The sequence below is a fragment of the Montipora capricornis genome, chromosome 14, assembly GCF_036669925.1.
Source record: "Montipora capricornis isolate CH-2021 chromosome 14, ASM3666992v2, whole genome shotgun sequence".
NCBI classification, from domain to species: Eukaryota; Metazoa; Cnidaria; class Anthozoa; order Scleractinia; family Acroporidae; genus Montipora; species Montipora capricornis.
This window is the reverse complement of record NC_090896.1, coordinates 30,157,579-30,172,578: the sequence shown is the minus strand read 5'-3', so window position 1 is coordinate 30,172,578 and position 15,000 is coordinate 30,157,579. Positions and strand designations below refer to the sequence as shown.

At 39.9% G+C, this 15,000-nt stretch overlaps 1 non-coding gene across 1 annotated transcript; it reads right to left on the bottom strand.

Annotated features, from left to right (window-relative positions):
- Nucleotides 1-7,119: 7,119 nt before the first annotated feature.
- On the bottom strand, nucleotides 7,120-7,201 carry Trnas-gcu (transfer RNA serine (anticodon GCU)). The gene has a single exon. It is a non-coding gene; the product is annotated as a tRNA-Ser (tRNA).
- Nucleotides 7,202-15,000: the final 7,799 nt, after the last annotated feature.

The window sequence follows — 15,000 nt, the reverse complement described above, 5'->3', positions numbered from 1 at the left end:
CCGCCGTCCAGCGCCAAGGACGAAGAAATCAAGTAAACTTGTTTTGGCGCTTGCGCGTGCGTTCAGCTACGTAACTGCTGCGTTTGGGCGAGCCTGCTGTGTAGTGATTTCCCGCGAAATAAGACGAAGTGATGTCAAATACATCACGTGGGGTGTGACGTACTTCGCACATGCTCGATGGAAAATCAAACGGTTGCTCGCAGTGGTTTCTCTCTCGGGAAGCGTAGCAGAAACTAACTGCTCGCAGGGTACGGATACTAGTGAGGTGGCCAGTGATCTGGCCAATTCACTTCCATCCTTTGATAAATTGAAGTATCACTTCTCCTCGTAACATTCCGCATCTCACCGATTGAGGAGCAACTACAGAATGCAGGGCCAGAATCAAGGCAATTTTGTTTAGTGGCTCGTTTGGCTCGGCATACTGACATACATAATGATACATACATACATACATACATCATTTATTTGAAGAGGTCAAAAGTAAATGGCAGCAATTGGCTGATGTGGACCTTTACATAATTGATAAATAAATAAAAACTTATTACAAACTGTATTCATTAATATTATCTAATAATTACTACCTAATAAATAAAACACTTACCAAAAAACAGGACTCCATTAGAGCCTGACTAAACTAGGAAACATTGTTCCAGAAACATTGTTTCCCTGCGATTGCTGCTCGTGTGGCTAAACTGGAAAACATTTGTTTCGCAAGCAGAATTTCTGTCCAGGAAGCAAAACTGTTTTTGACCTGATTAAAAAACACATTTTTGCGTCCGGGAAGCAAGATTTGCGACCGCAACAATGTTTCCCAAGTTGGCCAAACTGGGAAACATTATTTTGATTTCGTGACGATGTTTCCTCGTTTAATCAAGCCCTTACATATCAAATATACAAATAAAACAATGGTTTAAAATATATAAAATCCTTAATGTTTTTCTTTAAGTTAACGCACGTACCTTTTTGAAAGCTAATTTGATCAATTTCTTTACATTGCTTTAGGGCGTTTTGAAATAGATCTTTATTTACCAGATTTCTGGTATTGTTACTTAGGCCATTCCATACAACCGGACCCCTAACTTGAATTAGAGATTGTCTGCCAGATTCAGTATTCCAGTTCGTCTCATCTTTATTAGAGGCAGTTGATGAAAGAATGAGGAATGATTTGTATGCACGTTAAGTCTTGGGTTCATATATTTAGCGGCTCGTTTGACTCGTTTGGCTCGGCAGTTGATGAAAGGTTAACTTTAATTAACCCTAAGCTCATGCCTTTGGATAATAACTTTGGTTTCTATAGTACTCATGATTTTCATAGTAATTATGGCATCAGCGAGTGTCTACTAAATGATCAATCTTTTTCTTTGATAAATTGTACTATTAGGAGCCTATCAGCTAATTTTGATAACTGATTGTCAAATATGTTATCAGCCTCGCGCGGATAGAGCGAGTTTCAATTGAATGTCGTAAAACCAAAACCAAAGTAATTACTTTGGCCAATCAAAAAGGACGGAGACAATCCAGTAAACCAATCAAAACTCGAAGTAATTACATGTAGCCGACACAAAGCGCGGGAAAATGTGCACGCGCGAGCCAAGATTGGGTTTGGTTGAACTTATGATTGGTTGGAAAACTCAGAGCGAGAAAAATGAACCAATCACTGAGTGAAGTAATCATAAACCAAAGTAATTACCTAATTACTTTTGACACTCAATTGAAAACCGCTCTATTCCTTTACGTCACTAACTGGTCTTACTGAAATCAAACAGAAAACCGGTCAATCTCCCATATGATATATCATCGAATACTGATTTATATGGATATCAGTTTCTTTCACAGCCAAGTCTTTCCAATGCTGGGGGCGTTGCTTTCTACATAAACAATAACTTGAATTTTAACGTAAGACCTGAATTTACAACCACTACTGATGATTTTGAAGCCTTGCATGCGCTAAGTCAAGTCAAGTCAAGTCAATTCCGATTTTATTTAACTTACACAAAATATTATCTGCACAAAGTTCGAAACAACTTGTCTGAAGTGCGGGAAAAAGCACGTTTGTAATGAATAGCGATTTGCTTTTGTTTGTTACGGGTTGAAAAAGAGCCACTTATCATCGCAATGGCGAAAGCAAGGGGGGACGGGGGGGGAGGGGGGGGGGGGGAAATGGGCGCACTGTCGGCTTTCTGGGAGAACCTCCGACGTTAAATAAGGTGTACCTATGGCGTAATCGCTTTCGACACTAAAAAATACTATCCAGAAAAAGGTGACGAACAGAATCTTCCGTTGTTCTGGCCCGAACGTTGGTCTACTATGCACTTTTTTGACATTCGGCTATAGATCAAATGAAAAAGTACTTTAGAAATTTCAATACTAATGCCGCGGTAACAACAAAATAGAGTTCTCTGATGATCTGGATTCTCTCCAGTAAGTTTAAAGGTTGAACGGAAAGGATTTTGTATGTACTACAACTTAATACCCTTTGGCGTAAGTGTCACAGTTGGGTTTGAAACGGGAACGGAAGAAATTCCTAAAACCCGGATTGAAGACCCTCTTAATTGAGTATAAAAATGGGAAATGGGTCAATTGAGGAGACCACTGCAAAGAGATTAGTGAGAAGCTGGTATTTGTAGCGATAGATGTCGTTTTTGTAAAATCTCCTTACTGTAGCGAATTAGTTTTTAGCTCATCGACCCAAGAGTATTTAATCTGGTTAGTTTTTCAGCCCAGGATGTGAAGTTTTAAAAGAACTTACATCCTTAACATGAAAACAACAACTGCCATAATGACGTGAAAGAACGCGTAGACTACGAATAGTGGTCCTTTTATCCTCGACTGGAAATGAGACCATCGTGCAAATTTCGGGTAAAAAGGAGGAGGAATTAGGGACTAGTTCTTGCTTGGCTTATGTCCAGGCCTCTTGCGCTGGTTGTATGACATATTTGCGTTCACGCAGCGCAGGAGAAGAAAACCACTGCTTGCGGTAAAAATCGAGAGGACAAATGATTTTTTTTACCTCACGGGAAGGCAGCATTACCTGCATTACGTGAGAATTCAGTCTTATTATTGGATTAACAATTCACTGAACACTTTAAGACAGAGGAAGCTACTACAAAAAACAGGAAAAATATTTCACTTGAGATCACAAATGCCCCCCTGCACGAATAAACACAACATCTCAATTGCAGGGTGTGTTGAATTAATCCAAAACAGGAACAACAACAAAAATCAACAACATCAATATTTTGTCCCCATTTCCACGTACACATAAGAATCTATACAGGTAAATTATATGAAGGATAAACTGTTTGAGGAGAATGTAGCCTTGCTGGCACAGATTCGATGAAGAGGGGATAAGAGAGTTTTACTCAAGGGAACAATATCTTTGTCGCACGTTCTTTGCAAAAATCTTTCGCACCACACGCAGGCTTTAAAGTAAAGTGTCACTTTCACTTAACTGCACGTTTCATGTTGAATGTGACAGCGGAAGGAAATCCAAAGGCATTTTTTTAGGTTTATTCTATGTCAGAACACTACACGTTCATCTTCGCGATCTCTTTTGTTTTTGCGATTGATTAAGAATACGGATGAGCGTAGAGTTTGAAACCACCTAGCCTCTTAATATCCTCAGAGACCACGTAAATTTTAAAATACTTTTAATGCACACAAAAGAATTCCGTGAGTAAAAACATAACCACTTTCTATGACCAAAACTCGTTGGAAGACTACTCTTTGAAGTGACCTCATTGCTTTGACAATTTTTGCAGCCAAATTAATTTTCCACGAAGTGATCAGTAATGTCTCTTAGCTCTGAAATATTGGATTATAACCATTAGGTGACAATATCATTAATGAGATTTTGGTTGTTCGAAAGCTTGGATAACGCTATCAGTTGGCAAGACATTAACAAAACATGTATTTTGCGCGTTTCAAAGTAAATTCCTGTGGTTAAGCTAATTCCTCAATAATCGAGGTTAAACTGTGATGTTATGAAAACTATTGCTGATTGTTCTCATTTAATGATGACTCGAAAAATTTGATATCAGTGTGCGGAAGGTGTAAAGTGCACGTGCATGTTGCAGGCTGCAGGTGATTGTTTTACTATAACTAATACAACCCAAACCTGCTAACCTTAGGCTCAAACATTATTTTTTTAGGCCTAATGTTAGCATTAGTAAATTTTTGGGTTGTTTCAGCTATGGTGAAACAGTGACCTGCAATCTGCAGTTTACACTCTAATCAGTGTGCTCATAAGCGATCGGTTAAGAATGGCCTTCACTTAAAACACAAGCGTATTCATCCAACATAAGCGGACTTCTTCATCTCTCTCTTATATTTCATATCTTCACAGCACATTGGCTTTGTAGTCTAACGCCGAAACCACTCGGCCACTCCATCAGCTCAAAATACTCTGGTTTCTTCTTATTGCTGTGATAAAATGTTTGGAAATTGCTAGCCTGAGTCAAAATATGGGCACGCAATACGTGTAGAAATATTTGGTGGGTCTAAACACCCAAAAAAACATCGTTTTGCAACTATTATTCTTGTTTTCAAATCAAGAAATTTAAAAATACACGACGAAGATGCGATGTACACTCCAACACCTCGACCGCTCAGCCACCTGAGGTCTACTTTATCTGTTTGACTTCTACAGTTGCAAAATGATCCTAACTTTACAAAATTCATGCACGCTTGCGTTTCTAAAATCCCCGGGATTGGAACCCACGCGTACAGAGTAGCCTGCGTAGCATGGCGGTTTTGTCGAGCCGGGAGCACGAGCGGCGGAGCCGCGAAATTCGCGCGCGAAGCGCGCGAAAACGAGTGGCGAAGCCGCCAGAAAAATATTTTCAGAAAAATGTTTTCAGTTGCTCCCGCCCCAATCTCCTCGCGGTTTTTCTGCCCTCGCCCGCCTCTATTACTTAGCAACGAAAACCGCCATGCTACGCAGGCTACGTACAGAGCACATTGGAGTTGCAATCCAACATCTTAACCACTCTGCCACCTCGTCAGATGAACTAGACATGGTTCATTGCTGTCTTCAAACGAATAGGAATAATGAGCAAATCTTAAATTTAAAACCTTTAACCAGCTACCACTAGCTTAGCACTGAAAATCATCGAAGGGGGTAGTTTCTAAAGAAACTGTGGTGCTTCGTCGGTGGGGTAGTAGTATAAAACACCTTCGCGATGTTGAGAAGAATGACAAGTATGCATCCAAGCCAGTCGCTCGTCATTTTAATCTCCCTAATCACTCCAAAAAACACATGGCAATCTGCGGCCTTTCCCTACATCTAGACACGACGGAAAGCTGCAAGAATCTAGAAAAAAAATTCATCTTCCAAATCGGCACCCTTAATCCTCACGGCATTAACGAACGCTTTTCATTTAACCAATATATTCCTATTTTTCACGTTGTCATGTTACCACCAATAACGTAGCTCCTACTCTACTATAAAAACTACACGTAACCCAAATTTCCTCGATTCGATCTGACGAAGGGCTAACGCTCGAAACGTCAGCTTTTAGAATCTCTGTACGGTGGCCAATTTACAATATCAACTCCGTTGATAAAACCAAATTTTTGTGTACTGAAAATCATCGATGAGGATGGGATTTGAACCCACCCGTGCAGAGCACATTGGATTAGCAGGCAAACATCTAGTCGATCCTGTCACTACAGGCAGACATCGTGCCCAGGAAATCGATCGAGAAACCGCACCACAAGCGTCACCGAACGAAGAAACCAACATAATTCCATTCACCCTCACTTACCATCCACAAAACCTTGCAGTCAAAAATGTCATTCTCAAAAGCTTTAAAATTCTCCGCAATGATCCCGAAACTAAACATATGTTTCCTCTACCACTACTTATTTCATTCAAACGCGACAAAAACATAGGTAACTTTCTAGTTAGAAGCACATTTAAGTCTGACAACCAACAGGGAACTTTTCAAATGTACACGCACACGATGCAAAACTTGTCCCTTTATTCCTAACATGTTTACGATCTCAGGACCGAATCGACCCGTTAGAATCACTGCCCACTTTACATGCATCTCCGCAAATGTCATCTATTGCAAAACCTGCACACTATGTAAGAAGACCTGCATCGGGTGAAACAGGGTGAAGATTGGCGGACCGCTTTCGTGAACACCTAAGGGATGTAGAAAAAAACGACACAGATGTATCAAGACCAGCTGCGCGCCATTTTAAACTTCCTAATTACTCCCACCACAACATGACAATTTTCAGCCTATCGTTGCACCACGGGAACACAAAAGGCTGCAAAAATATGGAGCAAAAATTCACCTCTCAACTAAGTACACTCTATCCTCACGGAATCAATTAACGCCTCTCATTCCATTTATTTATTCACAAATTCATGTTACATATTTCCATCAATGCCAAAGCTCTTTCACACCCGCATAAAAACCAGCAACAGCCAGAATTCCTCTATTCGCTCTGACGAAGGACTAGCGCTCGAAACGTCAGCTTTCCAAATCGTTCACGGTGATAATTCGACCTTTATCAACACGTTTGATAATTATCAAAAAACCAAATTTTCCTGCAACGCCTTTACCACTCGCCCACCTCGTCGAATTGACTAGACGTGATTCATTGCCTTCCTGGGCCCATTTCTCGAAAGTTACGGGCCCGAAAAACCATTTGTGAAACTGTCAACCGCTTGTTTTGGAAAGCTGATCTTTTAACATGTTTTTAATACAAAAAAAAAGATTTAGGACTGTGAAGTTTGCAGACTTAAATTCTCTCCGTTCTTGAGATACAAAGTGAATTGTGACACCCGAAAATGGCCTGTAAAGTTTCGGGACTTTCGAGGAACGGGCCCCAGAACCGAACCGAAATTGAGTAAACCTTAAATTTTACGACCTCTTTAGACAGCTGCCACCACCAACTTGGAACTAAAATCATCGATAAGGATGGGATTCGAACCCACGCGTGCGGGGCACATTGGATTAGCAATCCAACGCGAAAACCACTCGGCTACCTCGTCGGATTAACTATATGTGGCTCTCATTGCTGTCCTAAACAAAATGGAAAGTGAGTAATTATTAAATTTTTAAACCGTTAGACAGCTGCCACCACCAGCTTGGAACTAAAAAACATCGACGAGGATGGGATTCGAACGCATGCGTGCAGAGCACATGGGATTAGCAGTCCAACGCCTTAACCACTCGCCAACCTCGTCATACTGACTAGGTGACTCAAATCTCAAATTTTACAACCCTTAACCAGTTACCACGAGCTTAGAAAAATCTCCCCATCCAATGCAAACATACAAAGAATTAATGTCGCTTTTTCTTTGCCGTGCAAGCCAGTTAAACTTTGCAGAACTCAATCACGTCCCCTGGGCGCTTTTCCCTGGCTTTGGCAGGGAAAAGCGCCCTGGGGACACACGACCATGACGTGAGGGGCATGGGTCTATTCTCGATTTTACGTCACAAACTGCTTTGGGATCACTCAACTTTACTGCATTCTGGGAAACCAGGGAGAGGTGACTTGCATTCCTGTTTTCAAAGAAATTTTGCACCTCAAAGCATTTTGGGACGTAAAAATGATCGAGAATAGAACCATGCCTCTCACATCACGGTCGTGGATCCACATTACTACTGCGTCTTGCCCGACAGATAAAAAGCGAAATTTTGAGGCAAGGATGTTTGAACGTGTTTGCTTTCTATGGGGAGATTAATATTGTAGACGAAATATTATTTGAGTTTACGGTTCATCTTTAAGCCCGGTTCCCACTTGCGCGATAAGCAAAAGCGTAAGTACAAGGATGAGTTTGCGACGTTCTCACACGTGAAACAAGCAAGGAAAATTAGGCGATACGCAAGCGTAGTCACGTCGGAGAAGATCTAGTAAGATTCAAGATGACGTACGAATCGCCGTGCTTATGCTACTCACGCCGGTTCCCACTTGTGAAATATTATTTTACGCCCGTTCATGCACGATTTTTCTTATGCTTATGCTTTGTGCTTGTTCTCATCACACAAAGTTGGAACCAAGCTTAACCGAGCAGAAAACTAGCATGTCTTGAATTCAAAAAAAAAAGGCTCTGGATACGCGCAAAAAGTGGTTTCAATTTTTAGGTTTAAGCATGCACTGAAGGGAAAAACCTTTTATTTTGTGTCACAGTTTCGTATTTAAATTTAGAAATTAAAATCATTAAGACGGCGATGGAATTTACTCAGCCACCAGTTCTGGGTTCTTGTTATTTCTGTGCTAAAACGTTTGGAAAATGTTTGTAAAGTTAAGCTTTTATCGGTATTTCATATACCACTATAATATTGGCGTTACGTAAGACATTTCTTCTAATTACTGCAATTTCTTGAAATTGTTAAAACTGGTTTGAGTCTCCTTAAGAGGAAAATGTAGCACCTTTTGCAAGCGTCCGGCACTCCTCAGTGTGTAAAAATCTTGAAATTACAGGCAGAGGACAAGAACGTGCGAAAAAAATGGCTTGCTTTTAACATTGGAAGAAACAACTTTACGCAATTATCAAGTTTGCATTCAAGTCTTCAAGCTAAACGTTAACGACTAGGATGGGATCTCAGCTTACGAGCGCAGGACACATTAGTTGAAAGTCCAACGCCGTGTAGTTATGGAATTTCTACAATCAGTGACAAAAGTCTTGGGACACTCACCCACTCACTCCTATTTTGAATATTTTAAAGGCGTTGTGACAGTTATGCTTAGTTTATGACGTCTGAGAGGTTTTCTGGCCCATTCTTGCGTACATGAGAGTCCCAACTACTTTTGCCACTGATTTTCGCTAATCCAAAATTCCAGTTTGTATGAATTTTTGTGTGGCTTACACGAAGTGTAAACCACTCAATGCCATGGCCCAAGATATTTATTCCTGGATTTGTCACGGTGAACAGAGTGGCTGTCACGTGGTTTACTATCGTCCAAGACAGGCCCCAGTCTACGCTCGGCTAAGTACGTAAACTTCTAAGCTTCAGAAAGCGGCCATTTTGTGGTTGTAACACAGCGCGTTGTCGAAGATCGTTTTTTATCTAGTTATTCGTTCTTCTTTGCTGCTTGGATTTTACACGCCGGCTTTCCTACAGTCGGCTTGTCTTCTAAGTTCGGATTACAGCGAGGAGTTGTGCTCTCACAGGGCAACATAATTTCAATTCATGTTGTTGTTGAATCGAATTGGACGAATCATCCACACACAGTTGACAAGAGTCTGCTAGCCCACGATTTCGTCAGAAGTAAGTAACATGGGAATCTCTGTTGAGAAATGAAACGAAATGCTTCCCTGGAGTTGATTTCACAACACTTGCCCTGGACAAACTCAGAACTCAATTCCACTTGGTTGCATAAACAAAATCATGACTGAATCTATAAGCCCACTATAGGACATGATGCTGACATTTTTTCAGTTCCTTAAATCCTCAGGTTACATGCGCAACCTCTGTTGTCAAAATGACACCTCCATAAAACTTTACCCAATAACCCTCATCTTGAAAATAAGCATTTCAGGACGGATGTATGTCAATTATCTTATTGTATTGATTGAGAGGAACAATATTGAAAACTAACCGTAATCAGATACTAGCTCTACTAATAGAAACTCAATGACAAAACAGATCCTTTTAATTTGTAACCTCCCCCATCAAAGCAGCTTAATTTCGTAAGCCACACATGTACGCATTGCGGACCTATTTTTTAAAACGAGTGCAATTAAAAAACTCGATGGAACTACAGCCTTACGACCCTACCTTAAAATTTCAGGGTTTCCTTAGCGAGAAAAAATAATCATGCATAGAAATAAATAGTTAAATCTTTCAGCCAGGTTTTTCGCAAATGGCAAAAACATGGATTTTCGTCTATTTTGATAACAACTGAAAAACTCTGTAATAGATCTTTCTTAAAAAAACGTCGACGGTTTCGTCTTCATATTTTTTACTAATCCCCAAAATTTTAATACTGGTCGTACTGCTAGGTTTTTAAAAAAAAGGCCTTTGAAATGTATAGTTTCCAGTCCCCTTCCAGGAGCTCGGTCACTATATTTAGCATTTTCCCCTCATTTGCATTTATTTGTTGGGTAAAATTACATTTTACATCAATTACAGTGACTAAAGCCCTGGCCAAACGGGAAATGTTTGACGACCAAACATCATCAAACACTGTTTGGTGATCAAACATTTTACCATTTGGCCACCTTGTTTGATGTTTGATGATGTTTGATCGTGTTTGAACTCCATCAAAATCTTGATCTTTTTCTTCGGAAAACTGTAGTAAGCACCAGTTGGAGAGATATCCTGCCTGAACTGTTTAAGATAGCGTTAATACTGAGAAAAACAGCGTAATATAAAGGTGCAGTGACATTTTTTTTTTGAAATTTCCCAACCGTTACCCGTTACATACATACATACATACATACATACATACATACTTAATTGACCGCTCCCCATAGGGGCTTTTCAGGGCCAATGAAACACAATCAACGAAACAACAGAACACAACAACAACTGTTAAGAATCCCAACTGGCCGGAGGCAAACCAGTTGGCTATTTACAAGTGCAGCTGGGAAGTTGAACCAGGGACTACCAGGAACAAATTCAACGAGTGGTCAGAGCGGGTCTTGAACCCGGGATCTCCGGATCTCAAGGCAAGCGCCCTAACCACTGGGCCACACTGCCTTCTCTGTAAAATCGATTTTATGGAAGAAAAGTCACTCTTCACGTCCCAAATGATTATTTTTCGAAAAAAAGAAGAATGTTGATAAACGTTATCACTAAAACCCGAACGATAATAAGTTTCCTGATTTGAAAAGTTTGTTGGCGACGAATACCAGATGAGTGAGTCTCAAATTAGAGAATTTTGCAAAGAGCATTTAATTTACATAAATCAATTCAACCTACTGAATGTTACAAGGGAATCATTGCTGGACCCCTTGTTAAAGGCCCCGGCGGACAGCTTCAACATTTGCTTTAACATCCGTTCGATTTTGTTGAAAGATGTTGACTGCTGGGCTGGAAAAACGGTTTCAACACATCATGAAGATTTGATTGAACACAAAGCTTCACTAGAGGCCCGGTATTCAGTTCCAGGCTGAAGCCGCGGTTGTTATTGTGGATACGGACATGGATACGTCAGTGAGAAACCGATTAGTGCGCACGCGCATACCCATCACCATTCGCGATAACAAAAGGAATGTTGAATGGTTGTTGAAGCAAAATTTAAACGTTTTTAAACTCATTCAACTTCGACTTGACGTGTTACAACACGGTTGAAACGGGGAGAGGGGAGGGAGGAAAGAGTTTCATGCTATTTACAATTACAAATCGACTTCAAAAGGTGAAAGAACTTGTTAAACTTAGTTAAATCTCCAGTTTTTAAGTCTTTTAGCTTTGATAACGAGCCAGTTATTAACCATCAAAAAGTGGTGAAGCTGAGGTTTTAAACCTTTGCAAAACCGTGGACGATAAGTCTTGCACAGCGTTGGATCAGAGAAGATCGTGATCAGTCAAAATTGATTAAAAAATATTTATGAAAATTAAGTAGACTCAATGATCAAATGGTATATGAAATGAATCATATATGAACTGCGGATAGGAAATCAAGTGAAGCTATGATCTTCGCAGTTACGAGAGCAATTTTTGCAATTGCGTAAAGAAGCCTGAGAAATTCAGGACTTCACGGGACCATTAGAACCCACAAATGACCAGCTCCCAACGTCAGTGGCTTCATAGCTCAGTTGGTTAGAGCGTCGCACCGGAATCGCGAGGTCACGGGTTCAAACCCCGTTGAAGTCCTGAATTTTTCAGGCTTCTTTACGCAATTGCAAAAATTGCTCTCGTAACTGCGAAGATCATAGCTTCACTTGATTAAGTAGACTATTGCACGACTGATAAAAGAACGCGAAAATGTAATTTTCAACGCTATTTCGGCTGGCCAATACCAGTCTTTATCAGTTTTACATGGAGATCTAAAGAACACCGGTGGCTCAGTTGGTTGAGCATCGGGCTGTCATTCGGGAGGTGGTGAGTTTGACTCCGGCCGGACCAACACACAGGGTCTTAAATTAACTTAGGAGAAAGTGCTGCCTTTGTAATTACATATGCAAATGGTTAGACTTTCAAGTCTCCTCGAATAAGGACTGTAAACCGGAGGTCCCGTCTCATAACCCTTGTTGGAAATTAACCCACTCACTATTCGATAAGAGTAGGTGACGTAGTCCCCGGTGTTGTGGTCTAACCTAAGCTGGACGGGGGCATCTTTCACTTCCATAAAAATTAATTGTAAACTACGTAACAAGCAGTCTGGCTTAAGTCCCCCACAAAAGTATTGTAAAATTAGTCCTAAAAAGCCCCGTGGGAGAGAGACTAATAGCAAATCATTGTATCTCATTGTAACGAATTCGTCAAAAAAAAAAAACATCAAAAATTGATGCGTTCTTGGGTAGCAAAGCGCTAATGATCTCATACATTCTTGGTAAATTTCGACTTTTCAAAGCATCATTGCTCAGAGAGGTAACACATTATGCAATATTTAACAATTATTCCATGAGCGCGCGTTGGATATGAGATGATAGATAGCCAACGAGGCGCGTAGCGCCGAGTTGGCTATAATCATCTCATATCCAACAAGCGCGAGTGGAATAATTGTTTTATTAAAAACGCCCCCAAAATATAGAAAACTAGACTACAATAAAAATAAAAGGCCCAAAAAATCACGCATATGCTTGCCGTGTTTGTAGATCATGGTATAATGGCTCATAACCCATGATGGCTTAGCCAATCAAAACTCTCGAATTGCATTATCCAATGATCCAGTTTTTAATAAGAACTTTTATATTCAGAATTATTATTCAAGACATTGTGACAATGTCCAAATGTGGTCATAGTGTGCTCAATATTCGTCGTACGTGCACAACGTATATCCTGCGATATACGTAATTTTGTGTGTCGCGGAGAGATATGGTAGTTTTTCCAGCTTGTTTTTCCCAATAAAAGTAAAAAATTGTGTTTTGTCATCAATGCTTTGAATAATAAAACAATTATCCTGCTCAATCTTGCGGAATATCGTCTGATTTTAGCCAACTTGGCCTACTGCCTCGTCGGCTAAATATCAGGCGATATTCGCAGGATAATTGTTAATTATAAAATAATTAGGATAGTACGCGCACTCTCATTGGTCAATAGCTGTGTTTAGATGAGAGTTTGGAAACACGGCTGTGACATCACTCAAATTTGGATTGGTTATTTGTTGTCAGACGAGCGTTTTGATTGGCTGGTAGGAAAAATGAGCGTTTATCATGAAACTCTGTTTCAATCGAGAAGTACAAAAACCAGCATTTTCCTTCATTTGTCGAATTATCTTTGAGAAATATTTTATAAAAGCAATAGAAGACGTTTTCCCGTGTTTCCATAGCCTCATCGAAACACTCAGTGGAGATGGGAGAATTCTAGACAGTTATGCAGTCGAGGGTTTGCATAACCGTTTCGAATTCTTCCAACTCCCACTCGTGTTCAGATGAGGCTATGGAAACACGGAAAACGTCCAATATTGCTTAACTTTAATCTTGGCGGATTGAAAAGAAAATGATAGCCTTATCGGCTAGCGAGACAAAAAACTGTAAACCGTGAAAGATCCCCCTACAGAGTCGGTACCAAACGAGACTACCAATCAATTGATAAATTGATCAAGGCTTATTAGGGCAAAACCATGAAAATGTTGTAATTCGCTTCATCTCAGGGATCCAACGCACATGGTACATTTGGAAAAGATGAGCACGTCTATTTTTAGGTCTCTCATCTGGCACAGCAATAGACAGTAATCTAAATGTGCAAATATTTTATATTTCTTCTTTCGTAATCATGATATGGTACCTGCTTTCAAAGAGTAAATGCTTGAGAAGTAGGATTATATCGTTGAAATACCATGGCAAATTAGTTATAAATGACGAAAAGGCAACATCTTTTCACGTCAACATCTAAACGATAGCATAGTTTATCACTTAGGGCCGTTTTAAAAGCCGCATTTCACATGTGCCGAATCTAATGCAGATGAGCCAAAACAACACATTTTTCTCATTTGCATTAGATTCGGCACATGTGAAATGCGACGTTAATTAAAACAGGCCTTATTTCGAGTTCAAATCGAAACACGTAGGGATCGAAGGAACTCTTCACAACCTCCTAATAACCAAGCTGTTTTGTTTTAAAAGCGGTACTTCCTGCAAAAAAGACGTTGATATCTCAACTTAATGTCCAACTATGCAATTATAAGAATTATCAGTCCAAAAGACGCCACATAGCAGCAATGATTTATGATTTTTGACTGTTGGAGGAATTGTTGTCATGTTTGCGAGATGAGCAAACTGTCAATTGTGTTTCAATAAGCATTTCATGTGAGATAAATTAAGGTGCATACAATCGACTTTTATCATTTGGTTTACAAATAAATTCTTCAACTATTACTGACTTTTATCGCAGCTGTCACCTTTTTCCTCCGTTTTTCAAATATTAGAAATTCTTGCAGCCCTTTCTAACTTTAAGATTCCTGCTTGAAACAAGTAATTAATAACTCATTACAAGAAGAGGAAATAATTTTAATTTTTGCTTTTCGGAAGCTTATCAACTTTGCCCTTTATCCCGGTTAACTAGAGATAGCTTAAGTACATGATATGGAGACATCGTCCCTTAATTAAATGTGGAATATATTTCCTGCCAATGAGGTTTTGATATCTCTATTTAACGCCCTTGCGCCACGCGTACGGAATAGATAACCTACAGAGGGGCGTGACGATATCATGATTCCGCTGGAAGAAAAATAGCGACGTCTTTTTGTGACCGATTATGTACTTTTTAATAACTTATCTCTCATTCGGGGGCGTAATGAAAAATTTCCTCATAATTTAAAACCCTTCTGCGCTTCACGACTATAACGGAAAATGTGACATGGTTGGTATTCATAAAACGTGAGGTCTTGAGAGGATCACGCCTTTTGATTAAGGCTCGAAACAATTCTCTT